Source organism: Amblyomma americanum, chromosome 4 (genome assembly GCF_052857255.1).
Source record: "Amblyomma americanum isolate KBUSLIRL-KWMA chromosome 4, ASM5285725v1, whole genome shotgun sequence".
NCBI classification, from domain to species: Eukaryota; Metazoa; Arthropoda; class Arachnida; order Ixodida; family Ixodidae; genus Amblyomma; species Amblyomma americanum.
The window spans coordinates 11,877,655-11,903,993 of record NC_135500.1 but is presented as its reverse complement, the minus strand read 5'-3'; the positions used below and the strand labels follow the sequence as shown (position 1 = coordinate 11,903,993).

At 45.1% G+C, this 26,339-nt stretch overlaps 1 protein-coding gene and 1 pseudogene across 5 annotated transcripts in view; one reads left to right on the top strand and one right to left on the bottom strand.

The window, feature by feature from the left end:
- Positions 1 to 26,339, bottom strand: part of LOC144127797 (uncharacterized) — a 468,909-nt gene that overhangs the window by 402,222 nt on the left and 40,348 nt on the right. The gene's annotated exons all lie outside the window — the stretch shown is intronic.
- On the top strand, positions 672 to 25,963 carry LOC144127625 (uncharacterized; annotated as a pseudogene).

The following is a 26,339-nucleotide window of genomic DNA, read 5'->3' as shown; positions in this document are numbered from 1 at the left end:
ACCGTTGTACCGTTGATAGTCATTTCTGATATAGGGGCTTTTTTATCGCTAATGTGGCGCCAGAATTTACCCGGGTCGTTTTTTATGAAGTTCGGCAGAGTTGTTTTGAAATAATAATCTTTTGAACGGCGTACAGCAAGGGGGAGGTTTTCTCTTAAATGGTTGATTGTGCTCTGCTGTGCACGATGCTTTTTTAGCCTTTTGATTTTGCATCTGAGATGAATGATACTGCGTGTCATCCAAGGCGTCTGCTTGCGAATGTTTTTGTATTTTACAGGTATGAAATTTCTAAGGCAATAGTGACACATTTTCTTAAACTGATTCCAGAGTGCGCAGGCGTCGGTTCCATCAAATTCGACAATGCATGTTTCAAGATGCTCAATAACTGAGGCGTCATCGGCACGTGTGAAGTCCATGATACGATGTGCTTTACATGTTTTTGTCTTGGCAAGCGGTTTTATGGGAATGAAAACACTAACAAGATGATGATCTGAAAGTCCTGGTGCGACAGACACGTTGCAATCATGGAGAACATGGGGAACAAATGCAAGATCCAACACTGAATTACTCATGCGAAATTCGCGGGTTGGCTCGCGAACCACTTGACACAAGTTGTGCGTGAACATAATGTCGAATACAATATCCACGTTCTTTTTTTTTGTACCCGGAACATGGCTGCAGACGTTCCCAGTCAACGCCAGGTAAGTTGAAATCACCGAATAGCAATATTTTACTCTTTTTGTAATTTGACATGTGAACTTGTAAATTAGTTAGATAATCTTGCGTTACATTAGGAGGCCTGTAAACCGCATACAAAATAAAGCAATGTCCCCAGCAAAACAGTTTCATGCAAAGGCACTCAAGATCAGGTACATCTTCTAGCGAAACAGCCTGTATATTATTTTTAAAGAGTACTGCAACTCCTCCACCTCTCGAGGGCCTATCCTTGCGAAATACCTTGTACGAGGTTGGAAAGATGAGGTTGTCGGTAATCTCGCTGTGCAGCCAAGTTTCTGTTATAACCGCAACGTGAGGGTCATGTTGTAGGAGAAGGATTTCAAGCTGCTCGGTTTTATTGGCGACGCTTCGAGCGTTAACATTAATTATTCGGAGATGCTTATTCACTGTCACTGTCGCAATTCCTTTGTCACCTCTATTACGTTTATGTTGGGGAAATCGGTATTTAGAAGCAGAGACCTTTTTATGGCTTAGAATTGCGTGATCTATGGAGTTGACTGCACCACTGAAGGCGTTAAGGGTCGTGTCTGTTTCGTACGATCGTTTTTTCGCAAAGGCACCTTGTCGTTCTTTTCATAGTCCCAAACGTAGGCTTGACTGTTGATAAAAATTTTGTCGAAAACTAATGAAACTTTGTCGCCTTTATCGCGGTTCGGCTTGGTACTGTTCCAGAGATTTCTTCTTATGTCTCTTGTTTTATAGGAAAAGTCTTCACCGATCGATATACCACTGTCTTTCAGTTTACGTCCTTGCTTTAGAATTTTGGTTTTTTGACGGGAGTCCAGGAGCTTGAATATAACTGGCCTAGTTTTGTTCTCTGCAGGTTTTCCCAAACGATGAATGCGCTCTATGGTAACTGGTGCGAGATCAAGTTTGTCCTGAATGATCTTTTGGTTAACATCACGCTCCAAGGACTCAGAAGTCTCGTCATCATCTTCTTTGAAGCCGTAAACAATTAAGTTCGATCTACGGCTGCGGTTTTCCAAGTCATCTATTCTGTTTTCCAGGTTTTGAATTACACGATTCATAGATTCGAGCTGGTCTTGACAGAGAACGATTTTGGCTTCCAGTCTCGATACTGCGTCTAGTTTAGTTTCTATGTCAGTCAACCGTTTTTCTTTTATCTCTTTGATGTCTGCAGCTATATCTTCCAGTTGTTTTGAAAGTTGTGCATTATTGGGACCCGGATTTGTCTCAATATCACCATCCAGCGCTAACAATTCTTTCAAGTACAGAGCAACTCGATAGAAGAACCAACACATCCATGGGCACGGCAGCAGAAATAGAAAGGGATCACTAGAACGAATACATTTTGCGTAGCGTTTCCTCACCTGCGGAATGAAGAGGAACGGATTACGTGACCGCATCCCTGAAATGCCACCGTGCCCCATATGTCGGTTACCATGGCACATATTGAAGAGCTGTTTAAGCAGATCAAAACTGTGGCTGATTTAAAATTTATAACAAATTTCCTTAGCCATCAAACAAAAACTCATATCTCACCGTGACCATATATCTTTCTGCAACTGTCACACCTCAAGTCAAGCTCGGCACCATATAAAATTGGAAAACAAGCATACTGGACCACCCGCTTTAGCCTTACAGAACTTGGCCTACAAATGATAAGTCATGCAGCCCCATGATTAATAAACTAATTTCTAGAGGATTGTCAATCCGAAAAATATAGTCTCCGAACTCTATGAGAACATTTTTTGTAAGCGTCTTGTATTTTCCTAGTATTGATATGCAATAAGTGACATTTGTCACAAGTTCTATTCTGTGACAAATGCCCCGCTTCTGTTCCATGTTATGTATGTAATTTTATTTATTTGCTGCTTGCACTAGCTGTATGCCTTGTAAGGGGGGCTCAAGCTCCCTCAAGTGAAAACCGTTGGCTTTTTTGCCCGAGCCTGCCTATATCATTGCGATGCAAATAAATCTGCCTTCACTTAATTATTCTGCCATAATGTAACATTTCCAGTACAAATGGCTTAGCAGTGATATAAACTAATACTGTAATGCTACCATTCCTGGCTTGAATTCGATCCATACAGAGTTCTATTATGACTGCCATATGAAATTATAAAGCAGTATGGCATGCTGACCAAACAATGTGAATTATTTAAAATTCATTATATGTATATTCAAAGATATGCCAGCTGATAAACATGTGGTATTAAATGTCAAATTTAGATGGTTAAGGAACATAATATGTTTGTGCCACTAAAATTCTGATTTTTGGAATCAGCTGCTATCTCAGAGTCTTTATTTCAAACGAGTAAAGCTAGCTGAAGGGAGCATGTCTTTTCCAGGCATACAACTTTCATCCTTGGAAGCATCTGAAGTCACATCATTAGCCTATTTCCATCCATTGCCAAATGAAGACCTCTCCAATATCCCCCCCATTAACCATGTCCTCCTGCTCTAGATGTAGTCTAACTTTCAGTGTCTTTCTTTTCCCACACTAACCAGGAACAAAAATAAGCTGGATGGTCTTTGTCGCAGTTCACACAGCATGTTAGAAGATGGAAGTGATTGGGGCAAAAGGGTGCTGTTGATACCTAGTGTTGTGTAGTGCGCAGTACTGTGGCACCATCTCTGCAAGAACATGCATTACACAGTCAGTGGTGGCTGTGCTGGCTGCCAGAGGGTGTGTCAGGGCCACACATGGCCACGCATGGACAGACTGACAACTGCGAAAGCACCCTGACTACGTCAAATAGATGATTTCTTTCCTTTAATATTCTGACAGTTTACATTTAGGGCTAGTTTTTAGATTTAGGCTAGCTAGGTGAAGTGCTCGCAAAAGAGCAGGTCAGTTACCTAATGGCCAGGTCTTTTCTGGCCAGCAGCTACAGACTTGCACCGCTCATCTGTGAGACTAGTTTATACAGGTAGTTATTCCTTTTCTAGGTGATCGGCTTTTGTGGTAGGCAGAATTTTATTTGAGCACGTGCTTACGGGTGTTTCTTTTTTTTTAGCTTGTAGATATTCCAGCATTTTGTGGTAGCAATAATCGAGTGGTGTTAAATAGTCAAGCAACTGAACGTTAAATTCAAGGAGTGTGAGGCGTCGGTGAATTTGAACGAAATACGGTTCAGATCTGTAGAGGAGATCGAAGGCGTGGATTTTATGTGCAAATGCTGTGTATTAAGTGTGCGCCTGGACAGGGCTGACGAAGCAAACACCAGCCTAGCGTTACGTATGGATGGTCTAGAAAGAGAGCTACAGGTAGAGAGGGCAGAGAAACGGAAACTCCAAGCGGAAACTTGTGAATTGTTGGACGCAAAAATGGCTGAGACCGCCATGCGAAGCCACACTGGCGGACATTCCAGCGCCAGCCACGTGAATGGGGCGTGCACTGGCATGGACAGCGATAAGGAATTAGGTCAGGCAGGTTCAGACAGGAACAGCTACGCACACGTGGCAGCTAGGAAGTCTTGAGGCCATGGATAGAAGGGGAAGAAGCTAACCCCAAGGAATGAGGTCACAGTCACAGATAAGAGGCAGCATAATCCGGAAGTTAGGGCGGAGGAAGAGTGCTTATCGGTGGTGACTCAAACATGAGGAGGGGCAAAAGAACTATACTGGAGCGTGTAAAGGGTGATAAGCGGGTAGCAGTCCGGGCATTCCCAGGCAGGACAATGGACGCAGTACTGAGAGAGACAAAAAGCGAACTTTCTAAGAATGTTGCAGAGAACAGTTTGGTAGTGGTAGCGGCGGGGCTAAATGATGTCCTGAATGGTGAAGCCGCAAAAGTAGTGGAAAGATTAGCGGAGGGAGTTGACAATTTAAGGGAGATAGCACAGCAAGTCCAGATCGTGGTGTGTACAGTGCTGGAGGTGCAAGGACAGAACGGAGTAGTTGCCAAGGATGTTGTGGCTGTTAATCGGGAGATAAGGAAGTTAAGCCGGGAGAAAGGCTTTGAAGTGGCAGACATAAACAGGGAAGTTCAGAGAGCAGGCTTTCGCGGAGTCTTTACACGAGGTGGCATCCACTTTAATGGAAGGCTAGGAGCAGAGATTGGCTGGTGCCTGGCAGGCCGGGCAGTAGCTTTTTTAGGGGGTCCGCTGCGGCTCAGGGCGTAGGGGTAGGTAGAAGCAAACTAGAAAGTGTAACAACGGAGGCTGATGCCAATAAAATGATCACTAGGAGGCCCAGGAAGAAAACTACAAAAAATAAATTTAACACCAGGATCAGGTATACAAGCATGCAAGGCGGTAGAAAGAGAGCGAAGTGGTTAGAAATAGAATAGCAATGAAAGGACGAAGAAGTAGCTGTATATGCGCTATGCGAGACACATCTCGGAGATCTAGAAGACCCACCGTTTATTGATGGCTACGTCTGGGAAGGGAGCAACAGAACAACAACGGAGAGGAAGGAAGGAGGAGTTGGTATGCTGATACATCAAGGAACAAATTGGCTAAGAATAAAGCCAACTTGCAAAGAACATGTCTGGGCATCAGGTACAATTGCTGGTAAAAGGACATGGCTAGGGGTAGTTTATTTATCGACAGGGGACGAATGCAGGCAAGAAAACAAGGACCTAGTTAAGTGTCTCAATGATGATATAAAGGAGTTTGGAGAAGGTGCCGATATTATTCTGCTGGGTGACATGAATGGCCACATCGAGGATCTGGATGGGTATACACAGATTGTAATGAGAAGTTGATGCTAGACTTTGTGAGCGACGCTGCCTAGTTTTTGTAAACAGAGGAACTAAGTGTTAGGGACAAATCAGGTGGGAATACGGCGTAACAGGCAAACGACCATTGACTACTATTTAATGTCGCAGGTGATGTATAGCAAGCTCGCAAAATGAAAATAGACGAATAGGGGAAGTACCGCATCGGAAATGACCATAAGTGTATTAGTCTACAGTTGGGAGCCATGCTCAAAAATGCAGGGAAGTCAAAACGAGAACACAAAATTAAATGACGAACAAATAGCGCTAATAGCAGCCAGCATAGAGGAAGCAATAGAGAAACGCCCCATGGAAAAGTCGGATTATAATCAGTTAGAACTACACATTAGTACTAAAATAAAACAAGTAAAAGGAGTAAATCGCTGGAGAGGAGACTCGGGGTAACACGAAAAAAATGTGGGACATAGTTAATGATTCAATTGGCCTTCGTTCAAGAGAGGATGTTTTGCCTGAATCAGCTAACGAAGACACGGCTGAATTATTTAATGCCCATTTTGTCTCCACGGTACCTTCGCTGGCTTCACGAATTAATATTGATGTAGCCTCGTTGAGAATGCCTGAGCATGTTCCCAATACTTTCGCATTGCCTGACTTATCAATAGAGGAAGTGATAGCAGCAGTCAGCAGTCTCTCAATAGGCAAAGCAGCAGGCTTAGACGCAATACCTGTGAGACTTATCAAAAACAATATTGATATCCTAGGTACCCATTTATTGCATCTTTTTAACAATTCCCTAAAAACTGGAGAGTATCCTGATGAGCTCAAAGCCGCTAAGGTCACACCTGTTTTTAAAGGTGGTGAGCAGTCTATTCTATCAAACTATAGGCCAATTTCAGTATTAAGTGTAATTAATACAGTATTCGAAAAGGTGCTCTGCAAGCGAATACAGAGCTTTTTAACTAAGTACAATGTCCTCTGTCCAAATCAGCACGGCTTCCGACCCCAAAGATCCACTTCCTCAGCAGTGCTGGTCCTTACACAGCTGATAAACACCGCATTACATAGCAAAAAACTGGCCGTAGTTGTTTACTTAGACATATCAAAAGCCTTTGACACGGTTGACCATTCGATATTACTACAGAAAATAGAGACTTATGGTTTAAGGGGGAAAATTTATGATTTAACCAAAAGTTACTTTTCTAGTCGAGAGCAATGCGTTGTTGCCAGAAACTATATCTCCGCTCCTCAAAAAATCACACTTGGCGTGCCGCAGGGCTCTGTACTCGGCCCCTCCTTTTTTCTTTATACATCAATGACTTTCCACTGTTTCTGAACTATTCTGAAGCTGTTATATACGCTGATGGCACTGCGCTATTTTTTACAGGAGATACATGAGAGGATCTGGAGGGCAAAGTTAACGAGGAACTTAGTAAAATTTCCCAGTGGTTCGTAAACAATCGGCTCACACTTAACACCGAGAAAACAAAGTATACTTTATTTCACTCAAGGAATAAGAATATTAGCTGTGATAACTTATTTCTATCCTTAAACGGTACATATTTGCTTAATGTCTCCCAAACCAAGTACTTGGGTGTAGTTTTTGAATCGGACATGCATTGGAAGCAGCAAATTAAAAATATTTGCTCTAAATTAGCTTATGGCTGTCATATTTTATTAAGGGTGAGGGAATGTTTTCGTGCACCGATTTTACGCATATTGTACTTCGCGTTTGTCCATAGTAACTTATGTTACTGCCTAGACACATGGGGCGGTACCTATAAAACGTATTTAGAATTAATCTTACGCCTGCAGAAGCGTGCTGTTTGTACAATAACCTTTGCAAAGACAATTGACCCTAGCCGACCACTCTTTCAAGAACTGCGAATATTACCAGTATCAGTTGCATACAAACTAAAGATAGCTCAAATAATAAACACAGTAATAAGAACTAATGATCCAACTCCTCTTAGACTGTTTAGATCGCCGCTGACACAAACAAGCTGCCACTAATAATAGATTTAACCTACCGCCTTGTCATAACACTTACGGTGAAAGGTAATAACCTTTACGAGTACAATGGTGCCCAGATATGGAATGAGATTCCCAATGACATCAAACTCAAACATAATTTTTCGGCCTAATTGAAAAACATTTTTCTTGTCTGACCAGAACTGTGGGACTGAATGCGTTTGTGCTTAGTTTTGTACATTCATAAACCTATTCTTTGTTGTTTTTCAGAATATGTATGTGCTTAACATATGTGCAATGCCGCTATTATAGCATCTCACGTCTTTTTGTGCATGTATTTTGAATGTCTGCCATTCTTAAGTGAATATTATGTATTTAAACCTTTCACTAGCCGAGCTGGCTATTGGTCCAATTAAGTTTTGATGTATTGGTTTTATAAAATAAAATGATGATGATGATGATGAAAAAAAAAAAGCAGTCCTCAGATCGCTGGCTGGCTGAAGTTCGTGATGCAACTAAAGGGGGCCCAAGAAAATTCTGCAGCCATATAAACTGGCCCAGTAAAACAAAACAAGGAATGCAGGAACAGATTCAAGATGTCGAGGGAAAATGTCTTGAGGGAGACGACGCTGTGAAGTACATTACATCGTAATCATCATCATCAGCCTGACTGCGACGCTAGGGTAATCTCCCCAAATGAGGGAGCTACACAGGACAGCACAATAGAAAGCAGCTTAGAACTGGCCAGTCCTAAGTGGAGAAAGGCAGAAGCAAATATTCAAAAATGCACATCCTCAGGGATAGATGCAATTCCAATCAAGCCGGAAACAGAGTAAAATGAATTTGATTTAAGAAGAGAAAGGCGATAAGATGAACATAAAATCCCTCCGACTGATTATGATAACATAAGTAATATACAGGCTGGCAATGCAGGTGGTGAAATTAAAAATGCAGTCATGGGTAGAAATTAAAGAAATACTCGGAGAACTTCAGAACGGGTTCAGAAGCGGTAGGTGCTTAGATGATAGCCTGTTTGTGCTTACCCAATGCATAGAAATAACTAAGGCAGAAAACAGACCTCTGTATTTAGCCTTCCTGGACATAAGCGGTGCATACAACAACGTAAACAGGGAACTCCTGTAGAACATATTAAAAGATGAAGATATTGAGGCAAGTGATTTTCTACAGGAAATATATTGAGAAAATAAAGTTGAAATAACATGGGAAGGGATTAAGAGTACTGCAACTATCGAGGTACACAGAGGATTAAGGCAAGGTTGACCTCTATCACCGCTGCTGTTCATGCTTTACATGATAAGTATGGAAAGAAGGCTGCAAGCAAGCAATCTCAGTTATAATCTGTTGTACAGATTAGGCGGAAAGGTTGTTGAGCAGCGACTACCGGGTTTAATGCATGCGGACGATATTGTACTGTTAGCAGATAGCCAGGAAGATTTACAAACTCTGGTTAATATCTGCGGAGACGAAGGAGACAGCCTAGGTTTCAAGACTCGCACACTTCCAAGGCAACGCTGTAAAGATAAAAGGTGCGTGCCACATTCATGTCGAATATGGCGACTCCAAAGGACTGCTCAAGCTCCTGGTGGCACAAGGTCACCGAACAAGCCTGCTGAGAATGGATTGGTTCAAGCCCTTCGGAACTGAACTGGTGATGGCTTGACAGTGGAATGCGTCCTGGAGAAGTTTCATTGCGTATGCAGTGCAGGATTGGGAAAATTCAAAGGTCCACCTGTCACACTTCACTTGAACCCTACTGTCACACCAATATGGATGAGACCTCGACGAGTCCCCTTCGTACTCAAGCCAAAGATCGAAGCCGCGCTTAACCGCCTCATTGAGCAAGGAATTTTGGAGCTAGCAACTGAATCAAAGTGGGAGACGCCCATTGTGGCACCCATGAAGGCAAATGAAGACATACGAATATGTGGTGATTACAAGCGCACAATCAACAACGCACTATCGCATCACCCATACTTTATTCTTGTTCTGCAACATATACTAGCCTCACTATCTGGGGGCGTATATTCACAAAGCTGGACCTTGCACAGGCTTACCAGCAGCTAGCAGTTGACAAGGCTGCAACTCACGCACAAACTCACCGTGGAGCATTCCGATTTAAGAGGTTGCAGTTTGGTGCGAGTGTTGCTCCTGGAGCATTCCAGGCCTTCATGGATGACCTCCTCAAGGGAATTACAGGAGTGGTTCCCTATTTTGACAACATTCTGATAGCAGCCAGAACAGAAAAATAGCTGGTTGGGTGCCTTCATGATGTGTTGAGCCGCATTGCTAATGCTGGTCTCCGCGTGAAAAGAGACAAATGCTATTTTGGTGTATCTCAAGTGGAATTTCTGGGTTTCATGAGCGACAAAGATGGTGTGCGTCCACCATTGGAAAAGGTGAGGGCTATCCAAAATGCTTCAGTCCCAACCAACAAGCAAGACTTGCAAGCCTTCCTGGGCCTTCTCAACTGCTACCATGTCTTCTTAAAAAACAAGGCAACAGTGGCCGAACCACTTAACCGTCTCCTTGACAAGGATGCCCCATGGAACTGGACGACTCATCATGACCAATCTTTCAGGGAATCAAAGCAGTTGCTATTATCAGAAATCGTGCTGCACCATTTCGACGAGGGCAAACCTCCAGCGATAACATGTGAAGCCTCGCCTTATGGCATTGGCACTGTACTCAGCCACTGACTGGAGGACGGTCCTGAAGCTGCTCTTGCCTTCTATTCAAGAACACTGACAGCCAAAGAGAGGAATTATGCCCTGATTGACAGGGAAGCCCTGGCTGTGGTGTCAAGCGTTAAGCAGTTTCATGACTATGTCTATGGGCGAAGGTCCGAGATCGTGACAGATCATAAACCGCTTCTGGGCCTGTTCACTCCATCAAAACAGACAGCGCAAATATTATCCCCAAGAATGCTGGGTTGGACTATCCTCCTAAATGCATATGACTACGTTCTCACTCATCGACCTGGAAAGGAAATCCCTGATACACCGAGTCAACTGCCCCTCACCATTCCAGTACCCTTAGAGGTTTTCTTCTTGGAAGACACACCCACTTCATCCTCAGGAATGACAACATAAGACCCCGTTCTGTCACGTGTCTCGAGCTAGGTTTTGAGAGGTTGGCCATCAACTATTGCAGAGCCTGAATTTCAGCCATTCAGAATCAGGCAGCACAAGTTATCAGTGCACAAAGGGTGTGTCCTCTGGGGCAATCGAGTCGTGATACCGGAAAAGGGAAGGAAGAGGATCCCTGTGGCCCTAGACTCAGCTCATGCAGGAATTGTTCGCATGAAGGCTCTTGCTCGAAGTTACGTTGTGGAGAACCTGTTTCCCCCTCCATTTCGACGTGGCCCATCTTCATCGTCACGCGTCAGGACAGCACCGGTCGTGCAAGGAGGGAAGTCTCCCTCATGGGGGAAGTGGAAACAGCGACGGGAGCACCACCTCGTAGGCTACACGGAATTCGGCGGAACCGGAGAGTCTCTTCGGGATCCGGCCAGCGTAGTGAGCGGTTGCAGCCACACGCTCTCGTCACCTTCCGCGGCAGGCGCATGGAGATCCGTCTTGGCTTGCCGCTGGACTTCTGGTTCCAGGCAGCGAAGCGAGCGCAGCAAACGCGCGCTCTCGTCACCTTCCCCAGCAAATGCTCAGGGATGGCTTTGCCCCAAGAATCCCCAAGAATGTGGCGCGCACCGGAAAACCCGGCCGCCATTGTCGGCGCGTACAAATGTTCGCTGCCAATACTTCCGAAGTCGCGCCCCTGCCCCAGCCGGTAAGTCGGATGTCCTTCTTACGTAGCCTTCTATTTCCGAGGAATGCTTCGTTGATGTTTTGAGCTAGCTGGCACGCTGTGTATTAATTGCAAGTGTAATAAATAGCATATGAGTGAGCACGCTTGATGAGCACGCTTTGTCGTCCTTTCCCTTTGTCCCCCCATATTTCCACAATGGCAGCTCAACGTGTGGCAAGCTCTTGGGACGAGGGACGACACGCAATTTGGTTCGTGGAATGCCCGCCCGGATTTGGAACAGCATTAGGCCTGAACCGAATTCGGAGTTGGTAGCAAGGCTAAGACGCTTTCTTGACAGCGAGATGAGCGGAATAGTAGCATGAGAGAATTGCCGTGCATGCTACGCTTTTGATGAGCACTTCATCGATACTCCTTTGGAAGGTGAACCTACGAGGTCCGCACATGGAGAGCGAGATCGAGCCGTCCACGAGAACAGCAAGCCAGAAGCGAGTGAATAGAAAAGCCTGAAGGGTGGCCCGATTTTTCTTGTATATAGTTGTAAATATTCTCTGTTCTGTCTCTTTGGCTCTAGGAGCCGAGTGCCGTAATCAACTGATTTGCATTGCAGCCGTGATTGCAGGAAAAGCACCAGGGCACTCCGACACTGTGGGAAGCAATGGGTGCCGTTTCGCTCAGAAGTTGCTGGTATAGCAGCGAGCGAGTAGGGTCACCTTGGTAGAAATGTATCTCCTTGTGGCACAGTGTTCTAGCTATCGTCCTTGGCCCTTTGTTGGCACCGGAAAGTTTCGGAGCGAGTAGGCCTGAGGCTCTTTGGGGGCTGCCTGTCACTTTTGGGAGGACATACTCATACCGTGGCACAAGCATGCGCAAACGGGTTTGCTTGTTTTATATGAGCCTCGCTAGAGCTGAGAAGTCTCACTCAACTATAGAAAGCTTACTTTGTTCAAATGAAGTTCGTATTTTTTTACGGCTGCGAAGCGAATTGATAATTTCACGGAACCAGAGACGCTAATGCAGTTCAAGTGAGCTTAACACCACCATGCCGGAAAGCGAACCGCGAATGTGCCTCGACCGAAGAGAGCCAGCTACATCCAAATGAACCGAGAATTTGGGCGGTACCGGATAGAATTGTTTGGCACTCGCATTGTTCCGCATTTTACCAAATGGGCAGTTTGCGCGGTCTCCACTGCTTTTGATTCAAACTTTTGGTGATCATAGGAGCGATATGCAGAGTTCGAGAGAAGCTGCCCCGGCGTGCTGTCCATTCTACCATTGTATGGGTCCCTGCCTGCGGCCGTGAGTCATCGAGTTGCAGTCTCTGGCGAGCAGTTTGCAGCGGGTACGAGAGCGGGGGCAAGCCCCCTACTTTCCAGCAAAGGCGCGTCAGCGCGAACAGCACTCTCCCGGCACACTATTTTTGGATGCCTGCCACGGAACAAGGACGGGTGCCCGGGGACCTTGCTGCTCATCGAATGACCCCGGCAACCCGCCTGTACGAGCTCGCTTGCAGTCGTCACCGCAGAGCTCGTGCACACTTCGTCTTGGGCATCCATGAATGAGTTCAACCGTAGGCCAAAAGTTAAGGGTGAGGCTGTTTTTACAACAAATCCGACTAGGGTGGGGCCACAACTTTTTTCACGGGACTAAACGTCAGCAGCCCTGATGATGGCGTCACAGTTTTTCAAAAAATATAAAGAAACAGAAAGCAACGTGCCTTGTCGTCTGCAACTTTCGCGCCGTATTGCGCTATTTCGCGCCGTTTTGCCAAGCAGCGAGCCTCGTCTGCAACTTTTCACGCCGTTTTGCCAACTTTTCGCGTAGCGATGAGCGACGATCCTGAACGGCAGGAGATCATTCTGCGACGCTACCTCAGCAATTTGCACATTGAAGGCGGCTACGTGGATATCTAAAATCTGAAAATGATTTGCTCCAATATGTTAGAGGTCTCTGGCTGCTCGCCACGAGAAATATACTCTGTACAGACGTCAAGGGAGTTCGATGCGGTGCCAAAAGGTGAGGATGCTTCTTGATATCTATATATAGTACATGGCGCAACTACTGTAATCGCTCGAAGACTGTGTAATGCAGATTAATGCAGAACAAAGTGGCGCCGCAGCCTTTAAGTCATATATTAGTTAACCAATTGCTCAACATTCGCGCATCCTGATGATTATTTCGCGGTTCCTATTGTTGCGGGTTAATTAATGCAAATAATGTATTTCCTTTTTCACTTTTTTTCAGCACGATTCGTCTTTTCAAAGATTCACTGCGGGCACAAAATTGGTCGTGACGTACCGTTTAGAGTGACCAAAGAAACGGTAAAGGTATGCATGTTTAGAAAAGAATTCTGGAAAAGTGACAACCCAGTACGTACTAACTTTTTATTTGTGTATTGCCTGTATTATTATTGTACTAGCATGCTAGAAATATACTCGCAGTGAAGTTGTTCACTGATGGTGCGTCTTCGTCCTGATGTGCTCATTCGCCGCATGCCAGTCCTGCTCTGCGGCGAAGCCACATAACCGGGGTACAAGGATATGCTGTGGCGCATGAAAATATGTGATATACTACATTATTCTTTCTATGATATGCTATATAGTATTGCTACAAGGGAAGCTTCACAGGAAAAAAAATAAAGAAAAACCAGCGCTGAAAAATTTGAAAAGGCCAACGTACTCCGAGAACTTGTTAATGTGGCTTTATCGCAGAACAGCAGTGTTGTATATGTACGTCAGACCGAATACTCCTATCTTTACACTCAGTGTGATATTTTTTATCAAATTAACGCGCTACACTAGTAGTCGGCGAGACAAAATGGTGTATACACAGCACTGACAACTGCGTTTATTGAGAAAGGGGTAAATGCATTCCATGCATGTTCAGTTCAGTGTATTCAAGCAAACTCATAAGCAGTTGTCACATCCGTGCGCTCCTTCGCTTCGCGCGTTATGAGAGCCAGTTGCCCAAATATATTTTTGATATCAAACATGTACAACCAACCGGCCCCCACTGCTGCCTTGTGAAACATATATATATATATGTGCCACTTATTTTTATTTCACACGCATGCGGACGTAAGACAGGCTGGACTGGTCCCACCATACGATTACTTTCTGCGGAGAAAAATTTTCAATACCGCGAACTGAGAACAAAGAATCTGCAGTATTCTGCAGGAAATATTAAAGAATACTTCAAAATGCGTCTCGTGCTATCTTTGTTAGCTATCTGTAAATGTTAGCTGTTAGAAGGTAGTTAAGGCGACCTTCGCCACTAGGCTTCCGAGCCGCCAGGAGAAGCCAAACCTTAAACCATTGCCTTTGGGGTTACGGTGGCTCAGTGGTTAGGCCGGGCGCTCGGCTACTGATCCGGAATACCCGGGTTCGAACCCGACCGTGGCGGCCGCGTTTCAATGGAGGTGAAACGCAAAGGCGCCTGTGTGCTGTGGGATGTCAGTGTATGTTAAAGATTGAAATTATTCCGGAGCCCTCCACTATGGCACCTCTTTCTTCCTTTCTTCTTTCACTCCCTCCTTTATCCCTTCCCTTAGCGGTTCAGGTGTCCACCGAGATAAATGAGACAATTACTGCGTCATTTCCTTTCCCCAAAAACCTTTTTTTTTCCCCCATGATGTTGTGCTTTCAGCAAAGCTAGGCAGGGCGGTGACAGATGGAAAGCAGGAGGTACGGGCTATTGAGAAAGCATAGGCATCGAGCAGGGAAAGCAAAGAAGGGCTCGATTGTGGCCCGCGCATCAGAGCCATTGCCTGTCAAGTAATGTCAACACATCTGTTCATATTTCATGCATTTGTTTAGGGGGAAAACCCCCCTTGCATCATATATATATAAAAAGAGTGTAATACAAAACAACACATATTAAAAATATCAAGTATGAAGTTCTATAATCTGCAGGCTGCTTTTGATATCATTCAGCCCCATTGATCCTAGTATACGAAATTTAATTCCCCTTATGTAATACGCCAAAAGGGCCCAGTCTTTAAGATAATAAAACAAATATAACTTTCCACTGTTTAAAACTTGATTGAGTGCATGTACATTTTGGACTGTGCCATGCATGCCATATTACAGTAAGCTGCCCTTTGTAAAATATCCACCAAGCAGATGCACTTCTGCCATAGCCCTTTGGTAATTAATATGGCTGCATGCAGAAGGGTGCAGCCATGTAACTGATGAAAAGGCGTTTAAAAGGAGCCAGCGCAGTGACATCTTTCTCATGCAGGTTGCATGCAGCTGTGTTTTATTGTTAATTATCTGAATCATTTTGCCTACAAACATGCTACATTTGTGAGTATGGTGAATGAACCAGTGCTTCCTAAAGTGTGTTTTGTTGGTCATCATTTGGAACAGTCAATCTCAGTTCATCGCAGGGTGAAGGCCAACCACAAACCTCTAATCACTCTTTTCTGTCAGTCATGGCCACACCATACAAGCTAATTTCTAAGTCTGATTTCTTAATTGCTGTTAATCAATTGGCAGCTCACAACAATGTTGAAACAGTCAAGGACATACAATATCTCTGCTTTCTTTCAGTAAAAGTTATACATTTGCATGATATGTGGCACTGGTCTCCTCTAGGTGCATGTACTGTACAGTCTTTGCCAAAAAATATACAGCCCCAGGGGTTTGCTTCCCAGCCATGCAGCGCGACTCCTAAGCACAGTCATAAGCTTAGGAGGGTCGAGGTTTTAAGTTCCTCCCGCCTCCGTGAGATTACGGTCCCTGAGCGTAAAAGAAGTGCTGCAGGGCTCAGAAGCCTTGGGCTGTATAATTTTGAAAAAGGCCGCTGGGGACCCAATACTGATTTCAGTAACTTATTCTTATATTTAGGCTCCAGCTACTGCAGCTGACTGGTCGCAGGAGACCTTTGAAAAAAATAGGCTGAATGTCCAAGGCACCAAAAAGAAAGGGTGCCATGCGACCTTGAGTCTGAGGTGGATTGAACTGTTTCCAGATTTTAAGGTATGTTCATATGCATAACAAGCAAGGAAGTTTTAGCAGTTCAGCTGTGTTCTTCTGCCTTAATAATACATTCTCACATTAGTGTGCGGCCCAAGCAGCTCTGTAACCATTAGTTGTGAAAGCATATAGTCCTTTTTTTGCACAAAAACTCTGTTGCTACTTTTTTTCTGAAAATCAAGCATCAAAAAGTAGGTACTATTCTTGAGCTGAAATTCAAGTACAAATAAGCTTGGTTTTGACTATTCACTCCACAACTAGATATTTTTTTCCTCCTGAGTTATGTATAGTAGTGAGAATGAAAGTTCCTCCATCAGTATTCAAAGTCATGGTGCAGTGTTTCTAAGTAAAGACAAGTGCCCATGAGGCAAATCAATGGACTGTACATTTCGACAAAGGGTATATGCACCATAACCCTCTGTTAAAGGATCATCTTTTTTCGAGCCCTTCATACATTTCATCCCGCTCCGATCATATATTTAAAGTCGGTGTTCCATTTTCGAAAACAAAATTGTATTATGATTCTTTTATTTCTAAAACCAGCATTGACTGGAAGGCCTCCCTCCATCGCTGCCTTTACCGATGTTGAGAACTTCAAGAAAACTGTGTTTTCTGCCATCATATAACTTGTTTTGTGTAACTATGCACTGTATTTTTTTGTTTTGTTGTACCACTCCTTTCTGTAATGCCTTCGGGCCCTGAAAGTATGTGAAATAAATAAATAAATATGCGCTGCGCACGCCTTCTCCATTCCTCTTTTCAATCCCCTCATCCCTCCTCCCCAGTGCAGGATAGCCAACCGGAACACCCTTCTGGTTAACATCCCTGCCTTTCCTCTTCCTCTTGGGTACCCCTTCCTCTTTGTGTCTCTCTATTTTGTTTCCAACATCTCATTGGTCATCGTAAACATGTGCCAGCCTTGTTGCAGGATTCTGTAAATGTGCACATCATGTGACACAGTGCTGCAAATAAGACACCGGGTCAGTTCCAGGGTTTGGTGGCTTTAGTCTCTGAGGCACTTTTCAAAGCCTCATCCTGGATTAATAACGAGCATAAAAAGAGGGTTGAAAGTCATCAAGAAATAAATTAAAGCACTCACGGAGAATTGGTTGAAGATGTATCCACTACTTTCTGTGCCTCCTCCAGCTTTTTACTCGCATTTTTCATCATCAGCAGAGCAGTAGCAGCCCAATTATGCCCACTGCAGGACAAAGGCCTCTCCCTTAACTCTCCAATTAACCTTGCCTTTGCCAGCTGCGGCCACTTTATCCCAAAAACTTCTCAACCTCATCCACACACCTAACCCTCTGCTGCCCCCTGCTAGCCTGGCTTACCTTCTCTTGGTATCCAGTTTGTTACCCTTAGCACCCATCGGTTAATTATCTTGCCTTCGCATTACGTGAACCGCCCAAGCCCATTTATGTTTCTTGATGTCAACCAGGATGTGGTTAACCCGCATTTGTTCCCTGGTCCACTCTGCCCGCTTCCGGTCTCTTAACATTATACCCATCATTTTTCTTTCCATAGCGCACTGCATTGTCCTCAATTTAAGTTGAACCCTTTCATTAGCCTCCAGTTTCAGCCCCATCGGCAAGTACCGGTAAGACACTTTCCTCTTCAGTGATATTGGTAAACTGCCATTCACGATCTGAGAGAAGCTGCCATATGCGCTCCACCCCAGTCTTATACTTCTAGTTATTTCTCTCTCGTAATCTGGATTTGCAGTCGCTACCTGCCCTAAGTACAAATATTCCCTTACCACTTCCAGCACCTCACTACTATTTGCAAACTGCTGTTCCCTTCAGAGACTGCAAACAGCTGTTCCTTTCCACCACATATGGTTTTCCACATATTCGCTTTTAGACCTGTCCAAGTCATTGATCATGCTTTGCAGTTCAACCCCTGAGTGACTTGGCAAGGCAATGTTGCCAGCGAATTGCAGATTACTAAGGTATTGTTCAAGAAGTCTTATCCCCAAATATTCCTAGTGTAGGCCTCTGAATACCTCCTGTAAACAGGCGGTGAATAGCATTGGCGAGATCAGAGTCCGTTGAAGGACTCTGGCAAGATCAATCTCCCTGCCTGACGACCTTCCTTATTTGAATTTTATTGCTGACTTTATGGACGACTATAGTAGCAGGGCAGTCATTATAGATATCTTCCAGTATTTTCACATGGGATTCTTCTACACCCCGATTCCACAATGCATCCATAACTGCTGAAGTTTCCAGGTGAGTCACATGCTTTCACGTGATCAATGAAGGCTATACCGGGTGTTTCAGCGAACACTTTCAGAAATTTTCAAATATAGGCTTTTTGGGGTAAAGATATGGCTTTTGCGGTACAGTATTACCAGTGTTGGCGGACACCACAAAACCGATGAATTGTCTTAGGTAGTGAGCTGGTTAACTAATTTTAAATAATTAAGTTTTGAACTAGTAGAGTTAGGCACCTAGTTACAATTAGAGACTTGTAGCCGGTCGTTTGTAATAGCCATATCAGTTTTTAGAATTTTGAAAATGCACTTACCTTCGCCACTGTGGCTTGACAAAATATATGTTGCATCATGCGAAAATCCATGTGCTTTCAAAAGCAAGCACGCAAAGCAAACCCTACAGTGCACGCAACTATTTGAAAAAACCAAATTTTGTCGAGTCACAGCGCCAAGGGTAATCGCGTTTTATAAATTCTAAAAACTGATATGGCTATTAATAATGACCGGCTACAATTCTCTAATTGCAAACAGTTGCCTAGCTGTGATAGTTAGAAAGTTAACTGCACACCCGGTATATAGCGGGCGTATAGAGTAGACATTCAGACACTCAGCTGTCGTGTGTGGGCACGCACCACTTTCCATCGAAAATTGCAGGTCTGCGCGCAAAGAGAATTATATTCTGTGCATTTCTCTATCACCTGATTAGAAGTGTGCATATGATCTATTGTTGAGTACCCTTCACAAAAGCCTGCTGATCATTCTGTTGATTGAAGTCTGAGGTTGTCCTAGCTGATTCTATTTGCGATTACCTCAGTAAATACCTTGTAGACAATGGATAGTATAAGCTCACCGGTCTGTAAATTTTCAAGTCCTTGACGTCTCCATTCTTATCAATTAATAGATAATATGTGAGCATTCTTCCAAGCTTCCAGTACGCTCGAGGTCATAAGGTATTGCGTATACAGGGTGGCCAGTTTTTCTCGCACAATCTCCCCGCCATCCTTCAACAGATTTGCTGTTACCTGATCCTCGCCAGCTGCTTTTCCCCTTTGCATTGCTCCTAAGGCTTTCCTTTCATTAAATTACTCTCTCTCCCCCTTTGCATTGCTTTTAAGGCTTTCTTCCTCTTTCGTTACCTCCAGGATGTCTCTTTCCTGTGTGCTCCTGCCTCTCTCATAAAATTCCTGATTATCTCGACTACTGTGTAGATTTGTGTAGAACTCTTTGGCCACTTTAAGTATCTTATCCATATTGCTAATGACATTGCCCTCATTGTCGCTTAACGCACACGTCTGATTTTTGCCTACACCTAGCTTCCTCTTCACTGCTTTCAGGCTATCTCCTTTCTTTACACCATGCTTGATTTTCCCCGTATTAAGAATTCCTTATGTCAGTTACTTTGCACATATTGCCAAGCGCTTCTTAATCAGATCTTTCATCTTCTGAGACAGTTTGCAGGTATCCTAGCTGTCTAACCATCCTGTCGCTTGCTTCTACTGTGCACTCTACATGTAATCATAGCTGTGAGATTATTGTCCATTTCTATTATTATGTGAGATTATTGAGATTATTGTCCATCTTCCTGAAGTGTTCTCTGGTCTCAGTCAGAGGTAAAACTGTTTATTAGAGCAGAAGCATACAATCAGGGTAGATAGTAAAATGAGAAAAAGGACAGGGAGTTAAAAGAGTTCAGTGTCCTCATGTAGCTGCATACACGCTGAGACCTGGAAGCCCGGAGCCGCGGGAATGCGCAGGGCTGTTGAGCGAAATACGGTGCTCGAGCCAGACAGTAGGCATTATATGTGAAGCGGCGCTCGGAGCAGCAGTAGAGCGGTATACTGTGCGGAGCGGCAGTAACACAATACACAACAGTTCATCACTTAAACCCGAATGTCTGTTTCGCAGCGAGATTCTGAACTGAATTCCTCTACTTTCCGTCTTACCAAGAACTCATTGGTGGCCTTCTTCCTTAATAGATTCTTCCATTACTTTTTCAAGACTAGGCTAATTTGAGACCTTACCATCCTAATGTTGCTACAACGCACCTTTCTAAGAACCTCCACATCCTGCACGATGCCAGGAAAAGCGCACATTGTGAAGTCTATTTAATTTTTAGTCTCACCACTGGGGCTGTTCCAAGTCGACTTCCTGTTCAGCCATTTGTGAAAGAAGGTATTCGCAGTCTGTATATTATTTCTCCCTTCAAACTCTACTAATAACTCGAAGCTGCTATTGCTACAGCCTATGCCGTAGCCTCCCATTGGCTTGTTTCCAGCCTGCTCCTTGCCTACCTTGGCACTGACGTCACACATCGATACAGTGTACTATGTTCTTACTTTGCTCGTTGCTAGTTCCATGTCTTCATTGAAGCTTTTGACAATATGGTCATCATGGCTGGATGCAGATGCATAGGCCTCTGCGACCTTCACTTTTTGCCTCTTATTAAGCTTAATTGCTATACCTGCCACCCTCTCATTAATTAATACTATAAAATTCCACTGTGCTGTTAGCTATATACTGATTGATATAGCTACACTTAGTTCTCGTCTGTCCACTGATCCATGGTAGCATAGTATGTAACCGCCCTTTAGCACTGTGCGAAGGCAAGATAACCGCTGGTCCTTAAAATAACGGAGTGGATTACAAGAGAAGGCAAGCGTAGCAGAGGGCGGCAGAAAATTAGGACGGCGGATGAGATTAATAAGTTAGCGGACATATGATGGGCGCAGCCGGCAAAGAACAGAGTTAATTGGAGAGTCTTGGGAGAGGTCTTTGCCCTGCAGTGGGTGCAGTCAGGGCTGATGATGATGATGGTGATACTTCATCTGTCCTCTAACCTCACTAAGCCCTATGATATCCCATTTAATACCCATTAGTTCCTTGAAAAGCACTGCCAGACTAGTCGCACTGAATAAGCTTCTAGCATTAAATGTTGCCACATTCAGTTTCCAATGGTGGCCTGTCTGGAGCCAGAGATTCCATAGCACCCTTCGCTGCATCACAGGTTGAACCGCCACCTCGGTCAATTGCTCCGCAGCTGCTCAGGACTGAGGGTGGCCGAGGGTTATTTGGTGTATTAATATCAGAGGTTGTGGCCAAGTGCTGCACCAGGGTGGCCAAATCCTGTTCTGGTGAGGGATGCGTTGTCGGTTCTGGTCACCGAGATCAAACCACACCCCAGGCCTGGTTATGCACTTAGATTTATATGCAGATGTAATTAGAGATAGATGTAGAGGGAGCGAATTAGACTCCAACAATCTTTGCATTCGTACAATGTTTGAAAGTACTGACTCCTGTACCAGTCATGAGTATCTCATTTGGGAGAGAGAGAGACCGGTGCTGGGACTCATTTTTTTTAAGGCACCTTTTTTAGTACAAACTGCCAGCTACTTAAGTTTGCTTACCAGATTGTAAAATCGGGTAATCTGATTCTGTGAATATATGTGCGCGAGTGTAAATGCACAGAAATTTTTATGCACGAACAATTTCATCTCATTTTAACCACACCGCTTATTACATCTGAGAAAACATTTTTTTTGCACATAGCTAATTGTCTTTGCAACCAAAAAGACGGCCAGTTCATTTGTTTTGCAGCCAAAAAAACCCACTGCTCATTTATTAAGTCATTATGCAACTGTATGAAAAGCATGGTGGTCTCAGTGACATGCACAAATATATCATCGCAATTTTTTTCATCTTATATAAAATGGGATGAAACGGAATATTCCGTTTCATCCCATTCGAGCCAACCTGGCAGTCTGTGCAATTCAGCCAGCGTCTGTGTTGTGAATGCTATTAGGGAAAGGCAAATTGGTGCTTTCATTGATATGTACAGATTTTCAATTGTGGTGCTTTGTTTCTAGGCGGACATGCCTCAGCCATGTGGGCGGATAAAAGAGCAGAAATTAAAATCTGCCAAGATTAGCCAGCTGCAAGGAAGTGAAGCAGCAGTCTCTGAGAAGAGAATTTACGTTGCCATTGCTGCCAGGACTAGCCACACAAACCATGGATTTGGCGACATTGAAGGGTTCAGCGAAACCATGGATAAGAGCTTAGCTGAACGCAACCCTGTTAGTCAGAGAAGGGATTACATCCGTGTCGGATGTCAAAAAGTGTTTGCATATGCATGCACATGATGTGCTATTTTCGAGTGCTATTTTCGAGCTGCAGGGCATTTTTCCCTACTGCTAAGGACATCAGCAACAACATCCAAGCTGCTCTTAGAAGAGACCGGTTTAGCACTGTCGACCAAACAAATGCAGTTAATCTGATAAAAAATCCAGTCTGAGCAACCTGAAAGTTCAATAGTGTATCAAGCATATTCAGCTAGCAAGAATGCAGGCTGTAGCATGTCTGATAACATGGAAGAGAATGTTGCGAGTGAGTGTGAGGAGACATTGCTTTTTTGTTTCCAATCAAAGTTTATGAAAAACATGCTCCTAAAGTATGGAACTGCAGTCATTTGTTTGGACACTACCCATAAGACCAGTGACTATGCATTGCCACTTTCTCTTCTTGTAGTCAAAACACCAATAGGCTACGCAACTGCTGGCGTGTTCAATGTGCAGTTTGAAACTGCTTGTTGCATAGCTAAGGCTTTAAATGTGTTCAAACAGTGGTGTGAAAATCTGTCTCCACAATACTGGATGGTGGATTACAGTCAGGCAGAGATGGGTGCTATCCACCAAGTTTTTCAAAGTAAGATATCCATCTGTGAATTCCACAGGGGCCAGGCGTGGCAGAGATGGCTCCACAGAAAAGAAAATGGTGTGTCACATCCTGATGATGACCATAATTTTATGAAGCGCATAGCCAACACTTCTAATCAAGATGAATTTGAGAATTCACTGGAAGCTCTCATGACTTCAGGACACTGGAGAAATGAAAGGTTCCAAACTTATTTTCAAACAGTGTGGGTGTCTGTGAAAGAGCTGTGGGTTTTATACTACCAACTTGAATTTGATGTTGTGCTTACCACGAACAACGGGACTGAAGCTCAGAACAGAGTGCTCAAGGCACATTATGTAAACAGCGCGAGCGAGAAGCGTTCCCTTACCTCTCTTATTGCAGCCATTGTTTACTCTTACTTGCCAGATGGTGAGAAAAAATTGATGGAGTCAGAAATGAGGCAGTCAGCGCTATACAGACAGTACAATGAAAATATCCCTACATGTTTTCATGGACGCCCTCGCAACTTTATTAAGCACATGTTGAGGAGGCTTGTAAATGCAGAAGAATACACCCGTGCTGACGTGGCTGAGATGCCCATCAATGGGACATTTTCCGTTCACTCCGAGAGGGCTGATGCATCGCACGTTGTGGACTTCAACAAGCCCTCATGCACATGCCTCGATTTTTGCAAGCACAAGTGCCCCTGCAAACATTTCTGCGCAGTTTTTAAATTTGTTGACTACAGGACTTTCCTGTCACTGCCTCATGAATATCTCAATGGGCCACACATAACATTGGACCAGTGCACACAACAAACAGAAACAGACTTTAGTGATGCCAGTACAGAACAAACCAGTGTTACGGAGCTGACCTCGGGGACTACCGTGTCTGAACTTGGTATAAACAGAATGCCCACGGCACTGCACCGAAAAGTTCTTGAACAGTGGGAGAAGTGTAATTCTATTCTTTTTCAGTGCCATGATAACGAAGTGCTGTCTGAAGTGAGTGAATTGCTATACAATGCATTCGCTAGGTTAGCAAGCAGTGTGCCAGAATGTTCTGGTGTCCATGTTCGAAGTTCACCAACAAAGGGGTGCTCTTCCTTGAAACCCCTTCCAAACCAAAGGTGCCTACAGCATGATTGACATTTTGGACCACTGAATTAGGCAAGGTAGCTGACATAAGGAAGAGTTTAATATGGAGAGAATCAAGCATGCTCTAAAGAACGGAGGTAGCCTGAAGGCGGTGAAGAGAAAACTAAGCATAGGCAAAAACCAGATGTATGCGTTAAGAGACAAGGAGGGTGTTAAGTGGAAGCCCACAGGGCCGATGAGACAACCCCCCCCCCCACTCACGCACCTATTACCAGGAGCGGTCATGCCCGAGGGAGGGGGGGAATCGAGGAATGTACGTCGAGGCGTGACGCCCGCGCTTAGGGTGAGCTGCGGCACTAATCCTTTCTGTCCCGACGCATGGCAACCGGTGGATCGAATGCGCATGCAGCGAGCTGCACATTCCACTGGGCTCGGACCGGCGAGCCCTGGGCTCCGCCCACTAGTACATACGATGCAATTGCTTTGCTATTGGTCCAAATTGGGCGAGAGCTAGATTACTCAAGCTCCGCCCAATTATCGAAGGGGTTAAAACCCGCGGGAAACGACGACTTGTGACGAGCGCGCCGAGTCTCAAGCTCGGCCGTTTTTAACAACCTTTTTTTAAACAGCCTTTCTTTAAACTGCCTTGTCATCACTACCTTGTATTTCAATCCCGTCTTTAATAAATAAGTTTTGCTTTGAGAAGTTGGAATCGCTGCCCCAACCGGCAACATTTCGCCGGACGAAGACCTGAAGTGCTCTTCGTACTGCTAACCGCCGTTCCCATCGGTAAGAGGGCAGGAAAGTTTAACTGGTGCCGTGACCAGGATCGTCTGAGCGGCTTCCTGCAGAGCGGTTAGAGGCAGTACCTTCCGGAAGGTTGACGGGCACAAAATCTTGGTGAGAAGCCCCGGGGACCAAGGTCCAAGTGAGGCGATACCCTGGAGCAAGGCCTCGGAGTCAAGGCTCCACGTCAGCGCTGACAGCGAGAGAAGCGGACCTACGGAGCGAAGCGCTGCGACTTAAGCGGCACCTGTGGCTGGCGGCTTCATCGGCCGGGAGGACGTGGTAAGCCTGCTGCGAGCTCTCGGTTCCGGCCGCACTTCTGCGCCTCAGGACGTGACCTGCTGCTGCCACGAAGCAAGTGCCATGACCGACAGCCCGACAATGGAGTGAGTTTCCCCATTCTCACTTGCCTCGGGAGTGCTTGAGCCGTAAGGTTAGAGTTACACAAGGCACAATGGCTACATTTAGTTTGCGAAGTGGCTGTGGCTATGGGTTTGAATATGAGTACGAGTATGGCGCTGAGCGCGCAGAAATGTCAGAGGCCGAGCGGGCCATAGAAAAGGAGAGAGGCGACGCCATTATTCGAGACCTCAAGCGCCAGTTGGCGGTAGCCGAAGAGAAGCTACGGCAGGAGAGGATGAGAATTAAGCAACAGAAACGCTCTCGGAGAGCGGCGCGTGTACTGCCGAAGATGGCACAGACACAGCCATGCCCTATCATCGTGAACGACGCTGATCAAACGCTGATCGATGCGGCGATTAGAGAAGATAGCGGCAGCGGCATTCAATCGATGCTTATTGAGAGCAGTCGAGAAAAATCCCGGGTCCCTGCAGATAGTGCAGCGATCAGCAGCGTCGAGGCGCCGCACGTTGTGCAGTCAACCTCAATTGTCGACACAGAAAAGCAGCCGTTTATTCCCGAGGTGGAAGTGAGCTCCACAGACGTGGCCGGCAAAAATTCGACGCATGACAAAACAGTGCAGGTCAACTCTGGCAAGGCAGCCGAGCAGGTTGTTAGCGGTGTTAATGGCACTGATGAGCGCAACGGCATGAACTGCTCGGATGGCCCGGTTGCACCGTGCGACCTTTAGTTGCCAGCTGAAGCACCAGCATGACAGGCAGAGAGCTGCGAAAGCGGCATATGCGTTCGCGTTCAAACGGCATGCGCAGCATTTACAACGGCGTCGGAGAAGCCCACACAGCTGGGTAGGCTAGGCTGTTCTGAGCCGGAGAACTCAGACTCATTCAACGCCGCAATAAGCTTGGCTCTAGATGAGGGGAATCAAAGCAGTGACGACGGGGGATTCACCTCATGCCCTGGAAGAAGCGAAGTTACACTACCGCTGATAGAGGCGAAGTGCGACCCATGCTGCGATCTCCGTGCGGGTCTGGGCGACAGGCAGATCGAGAACATGGAGGTCTCTGATGACGAATTCATTGAGTTGGCCATACCACGTTCTAAGAGGT